Source organism: Oncorhynchus nerka, linkage group LG6, assembly GCF_034236695.1.
Source record: "Oncorhynchus nerka isolate Pitt River linkage group LG6, Oner_Uvic_2.0, whole genome shotgun sequence".
NCBI lineage: Eukaryota > Metazoa > Chordata > Actinopteri > Salmoniformes > Salmonidae > Oncorhynchus > Oncorhynchus nerka.
In genome coordinates this window covers 14,840,426-14,855,497 of record NC_088401.1, presented here as the reverse complement: position 1 = coordinate 14,855,497, position 15,072 = coordinate 14,840,426, and the positions used below count along the sequence as shown (strand labels likewise).

The 15,072-nt window shown below is 45.5% G+C and overlaps 1 protein-coding gene across 1 annotated transcript in view; it reads left to right on the top strand.

Moving 5' to 3' along the window:
- Window positions 1–15,072, top strand: part of LOC135572049 (catenin delta-2-like) — a 368,899-nt gene that overhangs the window by 181,436 nt on the left and 172,391 nt on the right. The window lies entirely within an intron of this gene.

The following is a 15,072-nucleotide window of genomic DNA, read 5'->3' as shown; positions in this document are numbered from 1 at the left end:
ATGGTGTGATATAGGGGGATGGTGTAATATAAGGGGGATGGTGTAATATAGGGGGATGGTGTAATAAGGAGGGATGGTGTGATATAGGGGGATGGTGTAATATAGGGGGATGGTGTAATATAGGGGGTATGGTGTAATAAGGAGGGATGGTGTAATATATGGGGATGGTGTAATATAGGGGTGGATGGTGTCATATAGGGGGATGGTGTAATATAAGGGGGGATGGTGTAATATAGGGGGATGGTGTAATATAGGGGGATGGTGTAATATAGGGGTGGATGGTGTCATATAGGGGGATGGTGTAATATAGGGGGATGGTGTAATATAGGGGGATGGTGTAATATAGGGGATAGTGTAATATAGGGGATGGTGTAATATAGGGGTGGATGGTGTCATATAGGGGGATGGTGTAATATAGGGGGATGGTGTAATATAGGGGGATGGTGTAATATAGGGGATAGTGTAATATAGGGGGATGGTGTAATATAGGGGTGGATGGTGTCATATAGGGGGGATGGTGTAATATAGGGGGATGGTGTAATATAGGGGGATGGTGTAATATAGGGGGATGGTGTAATATAGGGGTGGATGGTGTCATATAGGGGAGGATGGTGTAATATAGGGGGATGGTGTAATATAGGGGGATGGTGTAATATAGGGGGATGGTGTAATATAGGGGTGGATGGTGTCATATAGGGGGATGGTGTAATATAGGGGATGGTGTAATATAGGGGGATGGTGTAATAAGGAGGGATGGTGTAATAAGGGGAGGGATGGTGTAATATAGGGGGGATGGTGTAATATAGGGGGATGGTGTAATATAGGGGATGGTGTAATAAGGGAGGGATGGTGTGATATAGGGGGATGGTGTAATAAGGAGGGATGGTGTAATATAGGGGGATGGTGTGATATAGGGGGATGGTGTAATAAGGGAGGGATGGTGTAATATAGGGGGATGGTGTGATATAGGGGGATGGTGTAATATAGGGGGATGGTGTAATAAGGAGGGATGGTGTGATATAGGGGGATGGTGTGATATAGGGGGGATGGTGTAATATAGGGGGATGGTGTAATATAGGGGGATGGTGTAATAAGGAGGGATGGTGTAATAAGGAGGATGGTGTAATAAGGGAGGGATGGTGTAATATAGGGGGGATGGTGTAATATAGGGGGATGGTGTGATATAGGGGGGATGGTGTAATATAGGGGGATGGTGTAATATAGGGGGATGGTGTAAGATAGGAGATGGTGTCATATAGGGGATGGTGTAATAAGGAGGATGGTGTAATATAGGGGATGGTGTCATATAGGGGGATGGTGTAATATAGGGGGATGGTGTAATATAGGGGGCATGGTGTAATATGGGAGGGATGGTGTGATATAGGGGATGGTGTGATATAGGGGGATGGTGTAATATAGGGGGTATGGTGTAATATAGGGGGTTGGTGTGATATAGGGGGATGGTGTAATATAGGGGAGATGGTGTGATATAGGGGGTATGGTGTAATATAGGGGGATGGTGTAATATAGGGGGGATGGTGTAATATAGGGGGTATGGTGTAATATAGGGGGATGGTGTGATATAGGGGATGGTGTAATATAGGGAGATTGTGTGATATAGGGGGATGGTGTAATATAGGGGGATGGTGTGATATAGGGGGATGGTGTAATATAGGGGGATGGTGTAATATAGGGGATGGTGTAATAAGGGAGGGATGGCGTAATATAGGGGGATGGTGTAATATTGGGGTGGATGGTGTCATATAGGGGGATGGTGTAATATAGGGGGATGGTGTAATATAGGGGGATGCTGTAATAAGGAGGGATGGTGTAATAAGGAGGGATGGTGTAATATAGGGGGATGGTGTAATATAGGGGGATGGTGTAATAAGGGAGGGATGGTGTGATATAGGGGGATGGTGTAATAAGGGAGGGATGGTGTAATATAGGGGGATGGTGTGATATAGGGGGATGGTGTAATAAGGAGGATGGTGTAATATAGGGGGGATGGTGTGATATAGGGGGATGGTGTAATATAGGGGGATGGTGTAATAAGGGAGGGATGGTGTGATATAGGGGGATGGTGTAATATAGGGGGATGGTGTAATATAGGGGGATGGTGTAATATAGGGGGATTGTGTAATAAGGAGGGATGGTGTAATAAGGGAGGGATGGTGTAATAAGGAGGGATGGTGTAATATAGGGGGATGGTGTAATATAGGGGGATGGTGTAATATAGGGGGATAGTGTAATATAGGGGGATGGTGTAATATAGGGGTGGATGGTGTCATATAGGGGGATGGTGTAATATAGGGGGATGGTGTAATATAGTGGGGATGGTGTAATATAGGGGGATGGTGTAATATAGGGGTGGATGGTGTCATATAGGGGATGGTGTAATATAGGGGGATGGTGTAATATAGGGGGATGGTGTAATAAGGAGGGATGGTGTAATAAGGGAGGGATGGTGTAATATAGGGGGATGGTGTAATATAGGGGGATGGTGTAATAAAGGAGGGATGGTGTGATATAGGGGATGGTGTAATAAGGGAGGGATGGTGTAATATAGGGGGATGGTGTGATATAGGGGGATGGTGTAATAAGGAGGGATGGTGTAATATAGGGGGATGGTGTGATATAGGGGGATGGTGTAATATAGGGGGGATGGTGTAATAAAGGAGGGATGGTGTGATATAGGGGGATGGTGTGATATAGGGGGATGGTGTAATATAGGGGATGGTGTAATATAGGGGGATGGTGTAATAAGGGAGGGATGGTGTAATAAGGAGGGATGGTGTAATAAGGAGGGATGGTGTAATAAGGAGGGATGGTGTAATATAGGGGGATGGTGTAATATAGGGGGGATGGTGTGATATAGGGGGATGGTGTAATATAGGGGGGATGGTGTAATATAGGGGATGGTGTAAGATAGGAGATGGTGTCATATAGGGGGATGGTGTAATAAGGGAGGGATGGTGTAATATAGGGGGATGGTGTCATATAGGGGGATGGTGTAATATAGGGGGATGGTGTAATATAGGGGGCATGGTGTAATATGGGAGGGATGGTGTGATATAGGGGGATGGTGTGATATAGGGGGATGGTGTAATATAGGGGTATGGTGTAATATAGGGGGATGGTGTAATAAGGGAGGGATGGTGTAATATAGGGGGATGGTGTGATATAGGGGGATGGTGTAATATAGGGAGGATGGTGTAATAAGGAGGGATGGTGTGATATAGGGGGATGGTGTGATATAGGGGGATGGTGTAATATAGGGGGATGGTGTAATATAGGGGGATGGTGTAATAAGGAGGGATGGTGTAATAAGGGAGGGATGGTGTAATAAGGAGGGATGGTGTAATATAGGGGGATGGTGTAATATAGGGGGATGGTGTGATATAGGGGGATGGTGTAATATAGGGGGATGGTGTAATATAGGGGGATGGTGTAAGATAGGAGATGGTGTCATATAGGGGGATGGTGTAATAAGGAGGGATGGTGTAATATAGGGGATGGTGTCATATAGGGGGATGGTGTAATATAGGGGGATGGTGTAATATAGGGGGCATGGTGTAATATGGGAGGGATGGTGTGATATAGGGGGATGGTGTGATATAGGGGGATGGTGTAATATAGGGGGGTATGGTGTAATATAGGGGGTTGGTGTGATATAGGGGGGATGGTGTAATATAGGGAGATGGTGTGATATAGGGGTATGGTGTAATATAGGGGGATGGTGTAATATAGGGGGATGGTGTAATATAGGGGGTATGGTGTAATATAGGGGGATGGTGTGATATAGGGGGATGGTGTAATATAGGGAGATTGTGTGATATAGGGGGATGGTGTAATATAGGGGATGGTGTGATATAGGGGGATGGTGTAATATAGGGGGATGGTGTAATATAGGGGGATGGTGTAATAAGGGAGGGATGGCGTAATATAGGGGGATGGTGTAATATTGGGGTGGATGGTGTCATATAGGGGGGGATGGTGTAATATAGGGGGATGGTGTAATATAGGGGGATGCTGTAATAAGGAGGGATGGTGTAATAAGGGAGGGATGGTGTAATATAGGGGGATGGTGTAATATAGGGGGATGGTGTAATAAGGAGGATGGTGTGATATAGGGGGATGGTGTAATAAGGGAGGGATGGTGTAATATAGGGGGATGGTGTGATATAGGGGGATGGTGTAATAAGGAGGGATGGTGTAATATTGGGGGATGGTGTGATATAGGGGGATGGTGTAATATAGGGGGATGGTGTAATAAGGAGGGATGGTGTGATATAGGGGGATGGTGTAATATAGGGGATGGTGTAATATAGGGGGATGGTGTAATATAGGGGGATTGTGTAATAAGGGAGGGATGGTGTAATAAGGAGGGATGGTGTAATAAGGAGGGATGGTGTAATATAGGGGGATGGTGTAATATAGGGGGATGGTGTAATATAGGGGATAGTGTAATATAGGGGGATGGTGTAATATAGGGGTGGATGGTGTCATATAGGGGGATGGTGTAATATAGGGGGATGGTGTAATATAGGGGGATGGTGTAATATAGGGGGATGGTGTAATATAGGGGTGGATGGTGTCATATAGGGGAGGATGGTGTAATATAGGGGGATGGTGTAATATAGTGGGGATGGTGTAATATAGGGGGGGGATGGTGTAATATAGGGGTGGATGGTGTCATATAGGGGGGGATGGTGTAATATAGGGGGATGGTGTAATATAGGGGGGATGGTGTAATAAGGGAGGGATGGTGTAATAAGGAGGGATGGTGTAATATAGGGGGATGGTGTAATATAGGGGATGGTGTAATATAGGGGGATGGTGTAATAAGGGAGGGATGGTGTGATATAGGGGGATGGTGTAATAAAGGAGGGATGGTGTAATATAGGGGATGGTGTGATATAGGGGATGGTGTAATAAGGAGGGATGGTGTAATATAGGGGGATGGTGTGATATAGGGGGATGGTGTAATATAGGGGGATGGTGTAATAAGGGAGGATGGTGTGATATAGGGGGATGGTGTGATATAGGGGATGGTGTAATATAGGGGGATGGTGTAATATAGGGGGATGGTGTAATAAGGGAGGGATGGTGTAATAAGGGAGGGATGGTGTAATAAGGAGGGATGGTGTAATATAGGGGGATGGTGTAATATAGGGGGATGGTGTGATATAGGGGGATGGTGTAATATAGGGGGATGGTGTAATATAGGGGATGGTGTAAGATAGGAGATGGTGTCATATAGGGGGATGGTGTAATAAGGGAGGGATGGTGTAATATAGGGGGATGGTGTCATATAGGGGGATGGTGTAATATAGGGGGATGGTGTAATATAGGGGCATGGTGTAATATGGGAGGGATGGTGTGATATAGGGGATGGTGTGATATAGGGGGATGGTGTAATATAGGGGGATGGTGTAATATAGGGGGGATGGTGTAATAAGGGAGGGATGGTGTAATAAGGGAGGATGGTGTAATAAGGAGGGATGGTGTAATAAAGGGAGGGATGGTGTAATATAGGGGGATGGTGTAATATAGGGGGATGGTGTGATATAGGGGGATGGTGTAATATAGGGGGATGGTGTAATATAGGGGGATGGTGTAAGATAGAGATGGTGTCATATAGGGGGATGGTGTAATAAGGAGGGATGGTGTAATATAGGGGGATGGTGTCATATAGGGGATGGTGTAATATAGGGGGATGGTGTGATATAGGGGCATGGTGTAATATGGGAGGGATGGTGTGATATAGGGGGATGGTGTGATATAGGGGGATGGTGTAATATAGGGGGTATGGTGTAATATAGGGGGATGGTGTGATATAGGGATGGTGTAATATAGGGAGATGGTGTGATATAGGGGTATGGTGTAATATAGGGGGATGGTGTAATATAGGGGATGGTGTAATATAGGGGTATGGTGTAATATAGGGGGATGGTGTGATATAGGGGGATGGTGTAATATAGGGGAGATTGTGTGATATAGGGGGATGGTGTAATATAGGGGATGGTGTGATATAGGGGGATGGTGTAATATAGGGGGATGGTGTAATATAGGGGGATGGTGTAATAAGGAGGGATGGCGTAATATAGGGGGGATGGTGTAATATTGGGGTGGATGGTGTCATATAGGGGATGGTGTAATATAGGGGGATGGTGTAATAAGGAGGGATGGTGTAATAAGGGAGGGATGGTGTAATATAGGGGGATGGTGTAATATAGGGGGATGGTGTAATAAGGGAGGGATGGTGTGATATAGGGGGATGGTGTAATAAGGGAGGGATGGTGTAATATAGGGGATGGTGTGATATAGGGGATGGTGTAATAAGGGAGGGATGGTGTAATATAGGGGGGATGGTGTGATATAGGGGGATGGTGTAATATAGGGGGATGGTGTAATAAGGGAGGGATGGTGTGATATAGGGGGATGGTGTAATATAGGGGGATGGTGTAATATAGGGGGATGGTGTAATATAGGGGGATTGTGTAATAAGGAGGGATGGTGTAATAAGGAGGGATGGTGTAATAAAGGAGGGATGGTGTAATATAGGGGGATGGTGTAATATAGGGGGATGGTGTGATATAGGGGATGGTGTAATATAGGGGATGGTGTAATATAGGGGGATGGTGTAAGATAGGGATGGTGTCATATAGGGGGATGGTGTAATAAGGAGGATGGTGTAATATAGGGGATGGTGTCATATAGGGGGATGGTGTAATATAGGGGGATGGTGTAATATAGGGGCATGGTGTAATATGGGAGGGATGGTGTGATATAGGGGGATGGTGTGATATAGGGGGATGGTGTAATATAGGGGTATGGTGTAATATAGGGGGATGGTGTGATATAGGGGGATGGTGTAATATAGGGAGATGGTGTGATATAGGGGTATGGTGTAATATAGGGGGATGGTGTGATATAGGGGGATGGTGTAATATAGGGGGATGGTGTAATATAGGGGGTATGGTGTAATATAGGGGGATGGTGTGATATAGGGGATGGTGTAATATAGGGAGATGGTGTGATATAGGGGGATGGTGTAATATAGGGGGATGGTGTGATATAGGGGGATGGTGTAATATAGGGGGATGGTGTAATATAGGGGGATGGTGTAATATAGGGGATGGTGTAATATAGGGGGATGGTGTAATATAGGGGGATGGTGTAAGATAGGAGATGGTGTCATATAGGGGGATGGTGTAATAAGGAGGGATGGTGTAATATAGGGGGATGGTGTCATATAGGGGGATGGTGTAATATAGGGGGATGGTGTAATATAGGGGCATGGTGTAATATGGGAGGGATGGTGTGATATAGGGGGATGGTGTGATATAGGGGATGGTGTAATATAGGGGTATGGTGTAATATAGGGGATGGTGTGATATAGGGGGATGGTGTAATATAGGGGAGATGGTGTGATATAGGGGGTATGGTGTAATATAGGGGGATGGTGTAATATAGGGGGATGGTGTAATATAGGGGGTATGGTGTAATATAGGGGGATGGTGTGATATAGGGGGATGGTGTAATATAGGGGGATGGTGTAATATAGGGGGATGGTGTAATATAGGGGGATTGTGTAATAAGGGAGGGATGGTGTAATAAGGAGGGATGGTGTAATAAGGAGGGATGGTGTAATATAGGGGGATGGTGTAATATAGGGGGATGGTGTGATATAGGGGGATGGTGTAATATAGGGGGATGGTGTAAGATAGGGATGGTGTCATATAGGGGGATGGTGTAATAAGGAGGGATGGTGTAATATAGGGGATGGTGTCATATAGGGGGATGGTGTAATATAGGGGGATGGTGTAATATAGGGGGCATGGTGTAATATGGGAGGGATGGTGTGATATAGGGGGATGGTGTGATATAGGGGGATGGTGTAATATAGGGGTATGGTGTAATATAGGGGGATGGTGTAATATAGGGAGATGGTGTGATATAGGGGGTATGGTGTAATATAGGGGGATGGTGTGATATAGGGGGATGGTGTAATATAGGGGGATGGTGTAATATAGGGGTGTATGGTGTAATATAGGGGGGGATATAGTGGATGATAATATAGGGGGATGGTGTAATATAGGAGATGGTGTGATATAGGGGGATGGTGTAATATAGGGGGATGGTGTGATATAGGGGATGGTGTAATATAGGGGGATGGTGTAATATAGGGGATGGTGTGATATAGGGGGATGGTGTAATATAGGGGGATGGTGTAATATAGGGGGATGGTGTAATATAGGGGATGGTGTAAGATAGGAGATGGTGTCATATAGGGGGATGGTGTAATAAGGGAGGGATGGTGTAATATAGGGGATGGTGTCATATAGGGGGATGGTGTAATATAGGGGGATGGTGTAATATAGGGGATGGTGTAATAAGGGAGGGATGGTGTGATATAGGGGGATGGTGTAATATAGGGGGATGGTGTAATATAGGGGGATGGTGTAATATAGGGGGATTGTGTAATAAAGGAGGGATGGTGTAATAAGGGAGGGATGGTGTAATAAGGGAGGGATGGTGTAATATAGGGGGATGGTGTAATATAGGGGGATGGTGTGATATAGGGGGATGGTGTAATATAGGGGGATGGTGTAATATAGGGGGATGGTGTAAGATAGGGATGGTGTCATATAGGGGGATGGTGTAATAAGGAGGGATGGTGTAATATAGGGGGATGGTGTCATATAGGGGGGATGGTGTAATATAGGGGGATGGTGTAATATAGGGGCATGGTGTAATATGGGAGGGATGGTGTGATATAGGGGGATGGTGTGATATAGGGGGATGGTGTAATATAGGGGTATGGTGTAATATAGGGGATGGTGTGATATAGGGGATGGTGTAATATAGGGGAGATGGTGTGATATAGGGGTATGGTGTAATATAGGGGATGGTGTGATATAGGGGGGATGGTGTAATATAGGGGGATGGTGTAATATAGGGGTATGGTGTAATATAGGGGGATGGTGTGATATAGGGGGATGGTGTAATATAGGGAGATGGTGTGATATAGGGGGATGGTGTAATATAGGGGATGGTGTGATATAGGGGGATGGTGTAATATAGGGGGATGGTGTAATATAGGGGGATGGTGTAATATAGGGGGATGGTGTAATATAGGGGGATGGTGTAATATAGGGGATGGTGTAAGATAGGAGATGGTGTCATATAGGGGGATGGTGTAATAAGGAGGGATGGTGTAATATAGGGGGATGGTGTCATATAGGGGGATGGTGTAATATAGGGGGATGGTGTAATATAGGGGCATGGTGTAATATGGGAGGGATGGTGTGATATAGGGGGATGGTGTGATATAGGGGGATGGTGTAATATAGGGGGTATGGTGTAATATAGGGGATGGTGTGATATAGGGGGATGGTGTAATATAGGAGATGGTGTGATATAGGGGGTATGGTGTAATATAGGGGATGGTGTAATATAGGGGGATGGTGTAATATAGGGGTATGGTGTAATATAGGGGGATGGTGTGATATAGGGGGATGGTGTAATATAGGGGGATGGTGTAATATAGGGGGATGGTGTAATATAGGGGATTGTGTAATAAGGAGGGATGGTGTAATAAGGGAGGGATGGTGTAATAAGGGAGGATGGTGTAATATAGGGGGATGGTGTAATATAGGGGGATGGTGTGATATAGGGGGATGGTGTAATATAGGGGATGGTGTAAGATAGGGGATGGTGTCATATAGGGGGATGGTGTAATAAGGAGGGATGGTGTAATATAGGGGATGGTGTCATATAGGGGGATGGTGTAATATAGGGGGATGGTGTAATATAGGGGGCATGGTGTAATATGGGAGGGATGGTGTGATATAGGGGGATGGTGTGATATAGGGGGATGGTGTAATATAGGGGTATGGTGTAATATAGGGGGATGGTGTAATATAGGGAGATGGTGTGATATAGGGGTATGGTGTAATATAGGGGGATGGTGTGATATAGGGGGATGGTGTAATATAGGGGGATGGTGTAATATAGGGGTATGGTGTAATATAGGGGGATGGTGTGATATAGGGGGATGGTGTAATATAGGGAGATGGTGTGATATAGGGGGATGGTGTAATATAGGGGGATGGTGTGATATAGGGGGATGGTGTAATATAGGGGGATGGTGTAATATAGGGGGATGGTGTGATATAGGGGATGGTGTAATATAGGGGGATGGTGTAATATAGGGGGGATGGTGTAATATAGGGGGATGGTGTAAGATAGGAGATGGTGTCATATAGGGGGATGGTGTAATAAGGGAGGGATGGTGTAATATAGGGGGATGGTGTCATATAGGGGGATGGTGTAATATAGGGGGATGGTGTAATATAGGGGGATGGTGTAATAAGGGAGGGATGGTGTGATATAGGGGGATGGTGTAATATAGGGGGATGGTGTAATATAGGGGGATGGTGTAATATAGGGGGATTGTGTAATAAGGGAGGGATGGTGTAATAAGGGAGGGATGGTGTAATATAGGGGGATGGTGTCATATAGGGGGATGGTGTAATATAGGGGGATGGTGTAATATAGGGGCATGGTGTAATATGGGAGGGATGGTGTGATATAGGGGGATGGTGTGATATAGGGGATGGTGTAATATAGGGGGTATGGTGTAATATAGGGGGATGGTGTGATATAGGGGGATATTGTAATATAGGGAGATGGTGTGATATAGGGGGTATGGTGTAATATAGGGGGATGGTGTGATATAGGGGGATGGTGTAATATAGGGGTGATGGTGTAATATAGGGGTATGGTGTAATATAGGGGGATGGTGTGATATAGGGGGATGGTGTAATATAGGGGAGATGGTGTGATATAGGGGGATGGTGTAATATAGGGGGATGGTGTGATATAGGGGGATGGTGTAATATAGGGGGATGGTGTAATATAGGGGGATGGTGTGATATAGGGGGATGGTGTAATATAGGGGGATGGTGTAATATAGGGCGGATGGTGTAAGATAGGAGATGGTGTCATATAGGGGGATGGTGTAATAAGGGAGGGATGGTGTAATATAGGGGGATGGTGTCATATAGGGGGGATGGTGTAATATAGGGGGATGGTGTAATATATGGGGCATGGTGTAATATGGGAGGGATGGTGTGATATAGGGGGATGGTGTGATATAGGGGGATGGTGTAATATAGGGGGTATGGTGTAATATAGGGGGATGGTGTGATATAGGGGGATGGTGTAATATAGGGAGATGGTGTGATATAGGGGGTATGGTGTAATATAGGGGGATGGTGTAATATAGGGGGATGGTGTAATATAGGGGTATGGTGTAATATAGGTGGGATGGTGTGATATAGGGGGATGGTGTAATATAGGGGAGATGGTGTGATATAGGGGGATGTTGTAATATAGGGGGATGGTGTAATATAGGGGGATGGTGTAATATTGGGGTGGATGGTGTCATATAGGGGGATGGTGTAATATAGGGGGATGGTGTAATATAGGGGGATGGTGTAATATAGGGGGATTGTGTAATAAGGAGGGATGGTGTAATAAGGAGGGATGGTGTAATAAGGGAGGGATGGTGTAATATAGGGGGATGGTGTAATATAGGGGGATGGTGTGATATAGGGGGATGGTGTAATATAGGGGGATGGTGTAATATAGGGGGATGGTGTAATATAGGGGGATGGTGTAATATAGGGGGATGGTGTCATATAGGGGGATGGTGTAATATAGGGGGATGGTGTAATATAGGGGGCATGGTGTAATATGGGAGGGATGGTGTGATATAGGGGGATGGTGTAATATAGGGGCATGGTGTAATATGGGAGGGATGGTGTGTTATAGGGGGATGGTGTGATATAGGGGGATGGTGTAATATAGGGGGTATGGTGTAATATAGGGGGATGGTGTGATATAGGGGGATGGTGTAATATAGGGAGATGGTGTGATATAGGGGTATGGTGTAATATAGGGGGATGGTGTAATATAGGGGATGGTGTAATATAGGGGTATGGTGTAATATAGGGGGATGGTGTGATATAGGGGGATGGTGTAATATAGGGGAGATGGTGTGATATAGGGGGATGGTGTGATATAGGGGGATGGTGTAATATAGGGGGATGGTGTGATATAGGGGGATGGTGTAATATAGGGGGATGGTGTAATATAGGGGGATGGTGTGATATAGGGGGATGGTGTAATATAGGGGGATGGTGTAATATAGGGGATGGTGTAAGATAGGAGATGGTGTCATATAGGGGGATGGTGTAATAAGGGAGGGATGGTGTAATATAGGGGGATGGTGTCATATAGGGGGATGGTGTAATATAGGGGGCATGGTGTAATATGGGAGGGATGGTGTGATATAGGGGGATGGTGTGATATAGGGGGATGGTGTAATATAGGGGGTATGGTGTAATATAGGGGGATGGTGTGATATAGGGGGATGGTGTAATATAGGAGATGGTGTAATATAGGGGGATGGTGTAATATAGGGGGATGGTGTAATATTGGGGTGGATGGTGTCATATAGGGGGATGGTGTAATATAGGGGGATGGTGTAATATAGGGGGATGGTGTAATATAGGGGGATTGTGTAATAAGGAGGGATGGTGTAATAAGGGAGGGATGGTGTAATATAGGGGGATGGTGTAATATAGGGGGATGGTGTAATATAGGGGGATGGTGTGATATAGGGGGATGGTGTAATATAGGGGATGGTGTAATATAGGGGATGGTGTAAGATAAGGGATGGTGTCATATAAGGGGGATGGTGTAATAAGGAGGGATGGTGTAATATAGGGGGATGGTGTCATATAGGGGGATGGTGTAATATAGGGGGGATGGTGTAATATAGGGGGCATGGTGTAATAATGGAGGGATGGTATGATATAGGGGATGGTGTGATATAGGGGGATGGTGTAATATAGGGGGTATGGTGTAATATAGGGGATGGTGTGATATAGGGGATGGTGTAATATAGGGAGATGGTGTGATATAGGGGTATGGTGTAATATAGGGGGATGGTGTAATATAGGGGTATGGTGTAATATAGGGGGATGGTGTGATATAGGGGGATGGTGTAATATAGGGAGATGGTGTGATATAGGGGGATGGTGTAATATAGGGGGATGGTGTGATATAGGGGGATGGTGTAATATAGGGGGATGGTGTAATATAGGGGGATGGTGTAATATAGGGGGATGGTGTGATATAGGGGGATGGTGTAATATAGGGGGATGGTGTAATATAGGGGGATGGTGTAATATAGGGGGATGGTGTAAGATAGGAGATGGTGTCATATAGGGGGATGGTGTAATAAGGGAGGGATGGTGTAATATAGGGGATGGTGTCATATAGGGGGATGGTGTAATATAGGGGGATGGTGTAATATAGGGGGCATGGTGTAATATGGGAGGGATGGTGTGATATAGGGGGATGGTGTGATATAGGGGGATGGTGTAATATAGGGGGTATGGTGTAATATAGGGGGATGGTGTGATATAGGGGGATGGTGTAATATAGGGAGATGGTGTGATATAGGGGGATGGTGTAATATAGGGGGATGGTGTGATATAGGGGGATGGTGTAATATAGGGGGATGGTGTAATATAGGGGATGGTGTAAGATAGGAGATGGTGTCATATAGGGGGATGGTGTAATAAGGGAGGGATGGTGTAATATAGGGGGATGGTGTCATATAGGGGGATGGTGTAATATAGGGGGATGGTGTAATATAGGGGGCATGGTGTAATATGGGAGGGATGGTGTGATATAGGGGGATGGTGTGATATAGGGGGATGGTGTAATATAGGGGGTATGGTGTAATATAGGGGGATGGTGTGATATAGGGGGATGGTGTAATATAGGGGAGATGGTGTGATATAGGGGGATGGTGTAATATAGGGGGATGGTGTAATATAGGGGGATGGTGTAATATAGGGGGATGGTGTAATATAGGGGGATGGTGTAATAAGGAGGGATGGCGTAATATAGGGGGATGGTGTAATATTGGGGTGGATGGTGTCATATAGGGGGATGGTGTAATATAGGGGATGGTGTAATATAGGGGGATGGTGTAATAAGGGAGGGATGGTGTAATAAGGAGGGATGGTGTAATATAGGGGATGGTGTAATATAGGGGGTGGTGTAATAAGGGAGGGATGGTGTGATATAGGGGGATGGTGTAATAAGGGAGGGATGGTGTAATATAGGGGGATGGTGTGATATAGGGGGATGGTGTAATAAGGAGGGATGGTGTAATATAGGGGGATGGTGTGATATAGGGGGATGGTGTAATATAGGGGGATGGTGTAATAAGGAGGGATGGTGTGATATAGGGGGATGGTGTAATATAGGGGGATGGTGTAATATAGGGGATGGTGTAATATAGGGGGATTGTGTAATAAGGGAGGGATGGTGTAATAAGGAGGGATGGTGTAATAAGGAGGGATGGTGTAATATAGGGGGATGGTGTAATATAGGGGATGGTGTGATATAGGGGGATGGTGTAATATAGGGGGATGGTGTAATATAGGGGGATGGTGTAATATAGGGGGATGGTGTAAGATAGGGATGGTGTCATATAGGGGGATGGTGTAATAAGGGAGGGATGGTGTAATATAGGGGGATGGTGTCATATAGGGGGATGGTGTAATATAGGGGGATGGTGTAATATAGGGGCATGGTGTAATATGGGAGGGATGGTGTGATATAGGGGGATGGTGTAATATAGGGGGTGGTGTAATATAGGGGGTATGGTGTAATATAGGGGGATGGTGTGATATAGGGGTATGGTGTAATATAGGGGGATGGTGTGATATAGGGGGATGGTGTAATATAGGGGGATGGTGTAATATAGGGGTATGGTGTAATATAGGGGGGATGGTGTGATATAGGGGGATGGTGTAATATAGGGGGTATGGTGTAATATAGGGGGATGGTGTGATATAGGGGGATGGTGTAATATAGGGGAGATGGTGTGATATAGGGGGTATGGTGTAATATAGGGGGATGGTGTAATATAGGGGGATGGTGTAATATAGGGGTATGGTGTAATATAGGGGGATGGTG